General features: G+C 35.4%; 1 long non-coding RNA gene across 1 annotated transcript; it reads left to right on the plus strand.

The window, feature by feature from the left end:
• The first annotated feature begins 7,883 nt into the window (after positions 1–7,883).
• LOC127873691 (uncharacterized) lies at positions 7,884–11,456 on the plus strand. The gene is made up of 2 exons (XR_008046333.1): positions 7,884–8,537; positions 9,314–11,456. It is a non-coding gene; the product is annotated as an uncharacterized LOC127873691 (long non-coding RNA).
• The last annotated feature ends 1,593 nt before the right edge of the window (positions 11,457–13,049 follow it).

The raw sequence follows: 13,049 nt of genomic DNA on the forward strand, positions 1-13,049 counted from the left end.
TATTTTTTAACATTTCATTTACTGATCAATGATAATGTACAGTAGTACAGTATGGTTTTAGAAGAATTAACAAACTCTGTAGCTTGTATTCACTTGTCGCACTTCTAGATAATTTTATAACAATCAACATCATGTTTTACCATGTTTATATGTATACTCGTGCGCAAAATATTTAAAAAAACAACAACAGATTTTTACTCATAAATTCATTTAAAATGAGAATCTTTTTTCTGTGTTAAATTAACATTGTCCATGAATGCTTCTATTAATTTGAGACAATAGCCATTTGCAATTATCATAAAGTATGCTTCTTCACATATATAATTATATTATATTTTTTGTTCAATATTTAAAAAAAATGCATGGATTGGTAAAAAAACGCTGGGCTGTGAAAGCTTGTCAGAATTTTATATTTTTGTAGAGGTCACAGTGACATTGACCTATAACCTAGTGACCCAAAATGGGTGTGGCGTTTAGAACTCATCAAAGTGCATCTACATATGAAGTTTCAAAGTTCAAGGTGGAAGCACTTTGATTTTAGAGCCAAATGTTAAGGTTTTAGCACATTGCATACAGCGTACAGGCGGACGTTGGACAACTAGCTGGCTATGACAATAGCTCGGGTTTTCTCTCTCCGAAAACAGCCTCGCTAAAAATACAACTTTGAGCATCTTACAACTGTAACTTACCAAAAACAAAACTCATTGGTTTAAAAGTCATAGTGTTTTGACAGTTTTTGTATAAAATGACATATTTGGTACATTTCAATACATGTTTTCAGTAAATTTACTAAAACAGTGAAAACTTTTCAAACCTACTTTAAATTAGCCATTATTACTATTCAGATAACTTAAGTTTTAGTTGTTACAATAACCATTGCGCAAAGTAAGCCAAGTGTGTGAGCTTTGACCTTTACTTCCAGTTAATAATTGCAGCGCTTAAACAACTGAAGCTTGATTGGTCATTGTTGGCCCCGTACTACTTAAAAGTACCCGGGGTACTCTAAAGTACACTTCAATGTGACCTGGGTACAGAATTTTATTCCTGCCTAAAATTTGATGTCATCAAACGCACTTCTGAATACGAAACAAAATCCTCTTTGAACAAAACTTAACTCAATATGCTTTTTTGAGTACGAGTTTCGATAATATCATCGCGGAGGCCATTTCACAGAATGTAAACGGAAACATTATTAATTTGAAAAAAGAGCCAACAACAGCAGATTTAGCCTAAGTATTCCTGGGTATGTTTAAATATATTTTCTGTACCCAGGGTATATTGTAGCATACATAATAGTACCCAGGGAACTTTCAAGTACTAGTCCGAAATTATATATATATATGTTATATGTAATAGCAAATTCAATTAAAAAGACATATTACTTCTACTTCTTCGGCGAACACAATTTAAGATAAAACAATGAAATAACAATCAATTTGAATCGCTACCCTGTACAAATTGAAATAATAAATGTCTTATACCAGTGGAAATAGTTTCAATAACCGAACTTTCTTACATTCGCCAAATAAGCCCACTGCAAATGAGAAACTGAAAGGTGCATATACAAGTTTTACCGTTCACCCGTGTGTAACTGCGTATTGTGATCGTTTTGAGGTGTTCAGTCATGTCTGTATACATCTATTGTGTAAATTCAAATGTATATTCAATATTTTCAATATTTGCTCATCTCTGATACAAAAATGGTATCGTCATTAATGTAAACTTAACACATAATTCCTAACTGTTGATTTTACGATACGGAAATGATAACTTCTTATAATATTTACATTTTCTGTGTAAATGTATGTGTTCAGACGATATACTATGTACAAGTCTGGAATAAAAAGTCTGTCTGTCTGTCTTTTAGGGATTTAGGGCACTTCGGATAACAGAGACTTTCAACAAATTGGGAACTCTGATTACCGAGTTTTATCTTCTACCTGAAATGCATTTATGTATATTATGGCTATTATTACCAATTTACCAATTACGAATCAATTTGCATTGTCAAGCCCAACACATTGGGAATCTATGCATAACGTAATTACACACACATGTAAAATATAACCAATGGCGTTGTTCGTTTTCAAAAATCTTATTGCTATTAATTTATATAATTAATATTATAAGTGCACATTTTAAATAATATTCGAATGCTTATTTCTGAAGTAATATATTTGAAGTGACAACCGAAATAATTGTCTAAATAATAAACTTGTTTTTATGCCCCCTTTCGAAGAAAAGGGGGTATATAGTTTTCGCACTGTCCGTCAGTCTGTTTGTGAGTCTGTCTGTCAGACAATATCTAGGTCAAGTTCGAATATGGGTCATGCCGGGTCAAAAAATCGGTCACGGGGTATCTTAGTGCATTTCAAGCATTTAGTATTTAGGTTTCGAAAAAAGCTCATAACTTCTATCAAAGCGTTTATAGGGGGCATATGTCATCCTATGGTGACAGCTCTTGTTAAGTGGTAAATTGAGATTACAAGAATTGAAAATACAACGGATAATGTGGATCAACACGACTGTGTTCAATTGAACTTATAGCAGGACTCTAGATAAGGGGAGCAAGGGGTCTTAAAGCGGCCAATACACCTAATAAAACCCTTTGTCATTGGTGCTCATTAGAATCGCATCATGAAGACGATACTAACGCGTAGCCACAAAATTTAAAAGAGATTGGAAAACTCCCTTTATATTGAGCTCTACTTATAGGAAGCACTTCCCTTTACACTTCCCTTTTCCTTTTATTATCATATTCCAAAGGGCTAAGAACATGTTTCGGTAATTCGTTTTTAATTTACGTCAGTACATACATTTTTATTCATTGCGTTCGTAGTATAGCAGTATTCCACAGCGAATTGTGCATTTCTGATTCACTAAATATAGTGTTATATCTAGTAAAAAGTGTCGAGTTATCTGGAATCGAAGTGCCATTGTCTTTGAGATGACCGGTAAAAGAAGTGTCCATAAATATTTGGCATCCGACACTTAAAACATTTGAATTTCCGCAAATACGTTATTTAACTAAAATTTAACATGTTGTAACATTGATGTACATATTGATCTTTTATTTTGATTAGTTGGCACGTTCTTGATGTATTTCCAAGTATTTTTATTTTGTTGAAATACGTACTGATCATCGAGTTCATGACGATTATCGATGAAATTTTAACTCTTTTTTATAATGCACTGTTTTTTCCACGACTTTCTTGCTCCCAAATTCGAAATACTATACTATTAATCAACCAAACAATGTTACGTGTCTTGAAACCAAATGAATAGATCATAACTGCAAATAGCTGAAGAACTCAACTCTCGCGCGTGGCTTTTGTTGTTATCTGGTACCGAAGTGCCATCTGTTATCAAAGTATTCGCATACCCGGCGTGATGATGATGATTTGATATCCCCCATCCATTTGTGTTCAAATATTGATTTACATACGATCGGTCATATGCAGTCGGCGTTCTTATTGATCTACTTTAGTCAACAGTCGAAGACAAACTCCGTAGGGTAAGGCTACTTAAGAAATGCTTGGCATTATTAAATTGTATGTCAATAAATCAACGGTGATATTTGCGAAAGTTCTTAACGTTTGAGTAGTTTATTAAAACCTAAAATGTAGTGCACTAGTATTGCCACTTGTTGAAGAAATACGATATTCGGTGACTCTTTACTGGGATGTTCTAGATTGTATTTATCGGTACTGGCAATTGCTTTTATTTGATCTATTTAAATTAAAACAAATATATAAAGGAAGGATTTTGTTTGAATTTGTTTGACAAGTACTCGTCGTAAGCAGTACATACCTTAGGACCTTTAGCGTGTCATTCATTAATTAAAATATTTTTTTAATAAAATAGCAGCTTCACGTTAAGTATTTTATTCAAAATTAAATGCATTATGCATTAAATGCCAAAGAAACAACAGACACTTGAATTGTATAACCTTATTTTGAAACATAATTCGAGCGAGTGATTCTTAATATTCATTAGTTATGACATATATTTACAACTAATTAAATATCTATGCAAATTATTTCGGCACAAAAATGAAACGTTATTATTGTTTTCAATATAAAACAAATCTTACAAAAAGATAACTATGCACATGTTTTGTCTTATGATAGTATGCAGGCGTTATGCAGATCGAACATTAAATTAATCCATAAGCACACAGTCGAAAACAATGAAGGTGTTGAGTATTTAAAGCCACACACCTGAAATAAAATACAATTGTAGTACCAGAGCTGACAAAAACCAATCTAACTGAACTGAGCTAACATGTCGACAGATTGTATCTCACAGTCTCTACAGTATATTTTATTTTACGCAGTTTTGACAAAATGATATATGCATGATATTATTTCCAAAGAAATGGATCTTGATGCAGAACTTCTGCTTAAACTGTAAACGTGCCAAATTCAACAATAAAGTGACAACAGTATACACATTTATAAGAAGCGCTGTTGACATATCAATTAAAATTGTATACAGTTATCTACGTTTTTGTAAAAAGTTGCATTTATATTATACTTCTGTGTCAATGAATGACAATTATACAGTAATCTGTGCTAAAATTAATTGAATAAATATTAGCACAGACTACTGTATAATTGTCATTCATTGACACAGCAGTGTAATATAAATGCAACTATTTACAAAAACGTAGATTATACAATTCTAATACATAATTCTTACAGAAAAAGTATACTTTTACCCATGTTTACAATGAATCAATTCTATCACTCAGCAAACGTCACATTCGTTGAGTTCAACTTGGCGTCTTGTGATGGATAAAGCCTTGTTCAAAACGAAAGTTGAATGAATTGTCAAAAGGAAAATCGAACAAATCATAACAACAATCGATTCGAACATGTAAAATTTCCTCTTTTAGCAAAACTCCAATCCACAATCGTACAAAATAGATCCTGCACAATCAACGCAGGATTTCCGTTACAGTATCTTTCCATTACCTACCAAGATCTTAATATAGATAAAGGTTGAAATTAACTAAAATGATGTTGCGCTCGTAGATTTCGTAGTCTACGTTCGGTTCTCCGAAATATCGGTGTATACGCCGCCATATTTACGCTAAATTACTGAGTTACGTGAGCCTTTGAACACACGTAACTTTACGTGCAAAAATACGGTAAACGTATCTTTACGAAGTTTATAGAAACGCTACAAACTGAACGTTTTGCACTTACGCATGATTTTTGAACGTACGTAGTTTTAAGAAACGGTCCCCAGGTGTGTGAAAGTGCGTGTAAGCACGATACGACGTGTCGGTATCGGCTGTCGTGGTTGTAATATAAATTGGAATGGATTTGTCTGTTTTTTTAAATGTGTGTGTTTATGTTGAATTTTTTATTAACACGAATGTGTGTGTTTCAATACATGTATGTTGTTAATTTTACTCGTGAATGAGTATGCGCTGATGGTTCAGCGGGTAAGGCGCTTGCCTTAATAGAAGCTACAGTGGCTTGTTACACACCAGGTGTGGGAACGTGCGTATAAGCACGGTACGACGTACCGGCATCGGCTGTCGGGTTAGTATTATACATCGGAATGTATTAGTTTGTGTTGGATCTTTTATTAACATAAATTTGTGTGTTAACATCTGTTTTTTCAGAGACATGCAGATGATATAAACGCGCTGCTTGAGGTATTGGTGGGGTGGGGGAGTTTCCTTGCTGCCCGAGTTACTCAAAGAATCGAGAGCTATGAATACATCAGAGGCATTCAAAAGGGGGTTTAAAAGATGGTGCGGTTGGGTTTTGAGTAATAACTTAACAAGTGATGATACTTTGCCCGCCAAGGCTTTTCATGTGGCTTTATATATGACATCATTAATTCAAACTGCTCGGTCACCAACTCCTATTGGGAATGCTTTTTATAGTATAAAGTGGTATCATGACTTGTTGGACTAACAATCACCAACCGATTCTAATATAGTTAAAAATGTGTTAGAGGCCGCTAGGAGGAGACTAAGCAAACCTTTGAAAAGAAAAGAACCAATTTCTGTATCTGTACTTGAACAAGTTTTTCACTGTTTGTATACAGAAAATAATGGGTTTAATCACAGGACAATTTGTGCACTGTTACTTTCTTATGCTGCATTTTTAAGAAGAAATGCGTGGTTGAATTTGAAGAGATGTGATATAATTATTTACCCAATGCATATGAGTATTTTTATTCAGTCATCCAAGATCGACAAGTATCGGGATGGAGCATAGAACTGGTACTGTTTTATGCCAAGTAGTTAATCTTGAAAGATATTTTGGGTGGGGTTAGATACCAAGTGATTCAGAATGTTTTGTCTTCTCTCAACTGTCAAAAACAAAAGACGGTTTTAAAATAAGGCAATGTGATAAACATTTATCACACAGCAATTTAAGAAAACTTCTTATTGATGCTTTCAAACCTTTTGTAAGTGATATAAAATGTTATGGTTTGCATTCATTGAGATTGGGTGGAGCCACGGCGGCAGCTAACATGGGTATTCATGACCGTTTGTTTAAGCGTCACGGACGATGGTCCAGTGAATCCGCGAAGGATGGTTGTGTTAAGAATTCGATAGATGACAGGCTAAGGGTGTCTGAGTGTTTAGGTTTGTAATTTTATATGTAAATATTAAAAACAATTGTTATAATATTGTATTGTTTTACAATTATGTTACGTCTAGTAGCCCGTGCTTTTAATTCAGCCGGTATGCGAGTCCCAACGGCTAGGACCAAAAAACAGAGTTTGTGTTTGTTTGCTATATAGGCAAAGGAGGGATGTAAGGGAAATATAATTTTCGATGTTTAAAATTTATTGATTGAGTCAAAAATTACTTTCCCTTCAGTATGAATTTGCCGCTAGAGGCGCTCTGGAAGATTTGTCATTCAGCTTTTGGAACTTGCACGGTATACATGTTATTTTAATAGTAATGTGTTAATATTTCATATTATGGAAATTATATATTGAATTGAATAATTGATATATGTATTGGGCTAAATTTACATAGAATGTCACTGTATGATGACTGTTAGAAAGATTGTAGTATGTGATGTATGTTTGAAGGTTTGATGATGATAATTATGTTAAATATAATAATAAATGGAAAGCCGGGGGGCATTCAGCCGGTATGCGAGTCCCAACGGCTAACATTCAGCCGGTATGCGTCGGGAGAGTCCCAACGGCTAGTATAACAGAGCTTTTGTTTGTTTGCTTTATAAGGAAAGGAGGGATGTAAGGGAATTGTTAAAAGTATTGATAGTAATAATTTCAAATGTCAGAATATTGGATGTAAATATCAAAGGCGAAAGGGGACTTTTAACGTTATTATTTGGACTAACCCTGTCGACTACATATTTGAAGTACCTTAATGTAATGCTACTTTGTATACATCCGTCAGTAATGAAGATCGCGTTGTATTGCAGAAATAATGAACACATATTGGTGACAACGTGTTTACAAACTTTACAGAACTTAATGCAAAAACCAAAGATTCGGTAAACTGCCACCGAGTTCATGGATTTTCTCGTGCAAGTCAAGTAACTTGTCGCCTGCTAGGCTCAGATTATCAAAAATGCCCACTTTATATTTGGTCCTTATAAAACGGCATTTTACAAGTGGATAAACCAGTCAATAAGTATCATTCCGTCCCTGTTTTTTTACTCGGACTTATTGCTTCCGTGTTCACTGAGCCCTGGTATCAAAATTTATTCATTTGATATCAATTTTTATCTTTCAATTTTCGCAAAAAGCCACAAACACAAAATTGTGTAAAGACATATTTAAAAATGAAATATTTACAGCTAAAAATTGGTACACATACAAGATTCAATTTTATAAAAGACTAGCCTATAATGAGTCATATCCACTCGAGAAGATTTTTTATATATCAAGCGGTTCAAATCGACAATTTGGCTTCCCGTGCCAGAAAAGTGAGCCGATCTAGAGGCTTTCCGTGCCACTACGACAGCGAAAGTAGGCTTTTTTTAAGTAAAATTATGGAAAATTACTAGATAGCGTACATTGAATGTACAGTTTTGATCATAAAGATGATATCAATGCCATTAGATATTTGGCATATTACGGAAAAGCTATGTTAAAAAGTCATCAAAGTAGCATGTATGCACGATTGTTCCACAACCCTCGTAATCATTCCATCTTCGATAGAGTTTGTGATGAGTGTTTAGACCTGCGGAATAGTGTTAACCATTAGCTGGATATATGATTAAACTCATGGACAACCTCTTTTAATGCACACATGTGTTTACGGGTTTTAATTTGACATTTTCTTACCTGTTTTGTGAATAACGATCATCCATTTTTCTTGTTTATGACAGAGGGGCAGCGAAGAATGAACAGAGAGGCAGCATTTTGACAGAAAGGCCACCGATATGCGTCAACACCGTGTATTTGATGTCGCCTTCGTACAGAGATGATTTCGACAGAAAATCAGACCGGCCAACATCCAGTACAGATACAATACAATTGTTTACTGCTGACTGGAGCAATGTTCATTTGTATAAGTTCCCTGTAAGGTAGGCTAAAGGGACCTTTTTACGTTTTGGTAAATTGACAAAATTGAACAAAGTTGTTTCATATTCGCAAATTTTCGTTTTAGTTATGATATTTGTGAGGAAACCGTAATACTGAACATTTGTCATGCTCTAAAATAGCCTATATGTATCTTTTGACGATTTAAAATCCTGAAAATTATAAAGCGTTGCAACGCAAAACGATTAAATAATTTGGAGAGTTGTGTTTGTGTCTTTATATTTTGTGAAACCACGAGGATCGCTTATATCAAGCATACAATACCTCAATATGTGTATACGGAAGGATGGCCGAGAGGTCTAATGCGAGTTTTTATTCCAGGACTCCAGGGGTTAGTGGTTCGAGTCCTGCTGTTTTTTGTCTGTTTTAAATTTTATTCTTGATTTTTTTTTTGGAGCTTTTTAGATCTAATGTTTACATGAATCAATATTAAGCATTTAATCACAAACATCAAAACATGCCAAAATCTGTGAAAAGGCCCCTTTAAACCTTAGTGTCCTCTTTGCATGCAAATTCATGAAATTTAAAATCTTTTCCAAATTATCATAATGTTGTAAAATACTGAGGTATGACAGTTTCAAATATAATTGCTATGTTCCGGTAAAGGTTTAAACCATCAGAAACGCGTTACTATAGTGTATGTGCACACATTTGAAATGGGTCACGCGCGGATATTTTTTAGGCTAGCTACACCTCTCACTAAAGATAGCGTAAGACGTTACTGATCGTATTTGGTTACCAATAATTATTTTCATTACAGAGGTTCCAGATCGCTTCAACCGAAATATTTCAAGAACTATTCCTGGCTGCGGTACTCTGAGAAGACCAATGGAGTGTACTGTGCTCCTTGTTACCTATTTGCTGGTGATACTTAATAACCCCCCCCCCCATTTGATCAGGCAGCCATACCTGGATTTGAGCAACGTGTCTTCCACTCATAAAAAACACGAGAAAAAACCCTGATCATATTGCACGAGAAGAAAGGGCCGACGATTTCTTAGCAATTGAACGAGGAAAAGAAAGATATTGAGTGTACCTTAAATGCAAATTACAAAGCTCGTGTAGAGAAGAACAGAACAATTATTGTAGGCATCGTGGATGCAATTGTGTTTTGTGGGAAACAAAATATTGCTTTACGTGGCAGTGCCGATGAGGAAAAGGGAAATTTCAGAGCGTTGTTGAAACGTCAGGAAAAACTTGACCCTTTTAAGAGTGGACACCTAGAAAGCGGAGATCGTAAGACAATGTATTTATCGGATATCCCCACAGATCCTGAACGAGCTGATTGAAATATGTGGATCTATGATAGCGTCAAATATTGTCAAAGCATGCAACACGTCTTTCTGCTTCGGCTTCATGGCGGCCGAAACCACTGATGCTGCCACTATGGAGCAAATGGCCTTCTGCCTTCGAGTATACGATAGGAATTGTGTGTGTTTACACATGTACCGCGTTAAAAAGAGAGAAAAGCAATTAACTTGGTTTACAAATGACTTCTGGGTATCTTCTTATTGAACTCATGCAGTATGTGGCAAGAGCTGGAATCCCGTATTATTGAAAAGCCTTTGCTTTGTGCCCTGTGTTTCGGAAAGCAGATATGTGTAGGAATGCAGCCACGTTACTTTTTCTGTAGAATTTTCATTCATTACCACTTATCCACTTCATTTTCACATTTGAACTCTTCAACATTTTACAAAGGCGGGGGGGGGGGAGCAGAATTTCTCATGTCTGTTTTTAACACTTTACTCAAGATAATATTACTGGTGAACAAATGCCTTTTCTCTTTACTGGGAAATGTTTTTCATAAATATCCAGATTATTTCCTGAAATAGGACATCACAACATATTAATACGAATTAAAAGCTTTACATTTATGATGGTGACATTATGAGTTTTATTATTTATATATTTGTAAGACAAACATATAATACAACCCCTTGTCATTATAGTTTTTTAATGGCAAATTGACAGTTTATCTCTGGACTATTGCCTCATTTCGAAACAAGGCCATACAAGTTGATTCTATGTTTATGACAATAGCACCTGTGCTATTTAATACAAAACTTGTATTCATGTTTGGTGAATAGATGTTATCCAGGTCTCCAACACTTTGGAAATCAAAGCGCTGAAGGCACGAAGTTGTTCGCTGTTGTCGTCCTTGATTAGCTTGTGTGCATTGCACAGGCTAATCAGTGTACAGAGGCTAATCTTATTTGACTTGCATTAAGCCCCGTTTTCCCTGAAAGCAGCCAATATGTATAGATTTCAATGACAAACACTAGACTGGCCAATGTCGTCTTTCAAGCTGGTATATACACTCACTGCTAGAGGGTATATACACTCACAGCTAGAGCAGAATCATTTGTCGTCTGCTGCAGACAGGCAGCGGTTATCGTCCCTAGCAGAGTGAGTTGCGGTTCTTACCGTAAGGCTTCTAAATGTTGCGAACTTGTCGATTTCGCCACGGTTGAAATTGTAGTGGGTTGTAACCTCCATTCCATGTGGTTGATATTTTTCATTGTTTTAAGAATTTGTACATGTAATCGAAAATATAGAAACTAATATATATTTATGCCGAATATTAACTCTATTCGACGACTTTAAACGTCTTAATGATCTGTTTAAATACCGCTGATTGTTAAACTGTATTTTCGTTAGTTTCGGTGTCCCTCGGTTTTTACCTAAGAACGCTCTGAGTAAAGTAACGTCATAAATAGATTAGTTTGCGGGGCGTTCGGCGGGGCGTTCGATTCCACGATGGAAGCCGAGTCTCCGTGCTCGATGGTATGTTAAAATAATTGTGTACGTTGAAGGTATAGATTAGTGAATGCAATACACCTGTATGATATATCTTAACTAGGTCTAATCGTACTCAAAATATAAATAAATACGTGATTATGGTATTTGTTCTTTTATTTATAAATGCTTGCGTCCAGCCCCTAGTATCAATATAGAATAAATCAGTCCCTTGCTGCTCGGGGATCACACTACGCTACCGTAAGGTGTTTATCTATTACGGGGGTTCGGGCGTAACATAAGCACATACTTATTTGCAAAATATGCTCTGTAAATTTAGCTGGTCACTAACGCGACCAACTAAAATTATTTACACCTTAGGCACAACTAAGGCTGACTGATTGAATCAACCAGTGAGGTAATTGACCGCTGCACTTTGCATCGGTTAAGTCCATGTTACCATGCCTCTTGCCGCTGCACAACCAAACTCGAGATACAGCCTCTATTTTCGAAGGTAAATGGAGAAAATGCGCGAAAGCGCACAAGACAAGTTTTTAAAGGGTTAGCATGTCATGGGACATATCCCAGGGGTATGGAATGATATATGGAGTGTTTTATTTAACAACATTTATGAGATATAGTCATGACAAGAAGGGATTTATATGATCGACACTTAAACCTGCAACTCTTAAGGTTTTGAGTTTGAGTCTGCTTTTTTGTCAACATGATGGAAAAACACTGAGAGAAATGAGCAGTGTCAATTTCGTTCACACTGATGAACAACACAAAAAAGAAAAGCGGGCCAGGATTAAATGCAGGTGCCAAGGATAAAGCAAGTATTCGGAGAAAGTTGACAGAATGTATTGATCCGTTGGATCCAACCAAGTATCCACCCAATCTTGTAAACAATGTGACTATAACAATAGCACCCACATTTAGTAAAACCCAAATGATGGAATTTTTCAACTCATGGCCGCACTTTTTATGTGTCAATTTAAAAACAAAAAAACCCAGACTGTCTCAAGAAAGCACCCTAGATGTGCAGACACCAAAGTGTATGAAATTAATCTGATTTATTCAAAAGTAGTTGGCTTACAAGCTTGTTTTAGGGGAACTGACATAAACCATATTCTAAACCATGTATTGGCTCCAGTACCTTCTGCTATATTTACTGAAAAAGGGGAATTCAGAATAGGAAAACCCAAATAGGTGCTGAAGAAGCAATTTAAAGTAGACATGTCTGAGCGACACATTGAAAGCCTGATCAAAAGGTCATTAATAGATGGATCTGCTGTCATGTGTTTCATTCACTGTCCCTTAGATGGAAATATACATGACTATATTGACAACTTTAGATACATGACTTTATTGACAACTTTATATCCATGACTTTATTGACAACTTTAAGTTTTATACATGTATAAGACAAAATCTGAATAAATGTGATTTCTACGTAATGATTTCCCGATACATGGATGTCAGCACCAAGAGTGTGGCGATGTCAAGTAGACAATCAAAGCCTCAAGGAAATCAATCTAACGGGTTACATGTTTGAACCACCACGGAAGTTTTAACTAGGTGTCACTGAGAACAAAAAAAGCTGATCCCTCTGATTTGTTAAGCTTCATGTACGGATAAAGAATTTCATCTCTTGTGCACTCAATCACAGAGGTTGGTCGTTACAGAAGATCATGATACGACCACTGAAATAAATAAAGGTGTCATAATCAATCAAACTGATTTAGAAACAATCAACGAAA

This window comes from Dreissena polymorpha, chromosome 3 (assembly GCF_020536995.1).
Source record: "Dreissena polymorpha isolate Duluth1 chromosome 3, UMN_Dpol_1.0, whole genome shotgun sequence".
Lineage (NCBI taxonomy): Eukaryota > Metazoa > Mollusca > Bivalvia > Myida > Dreissenidae > Dreissena > Dreissena polymorpha.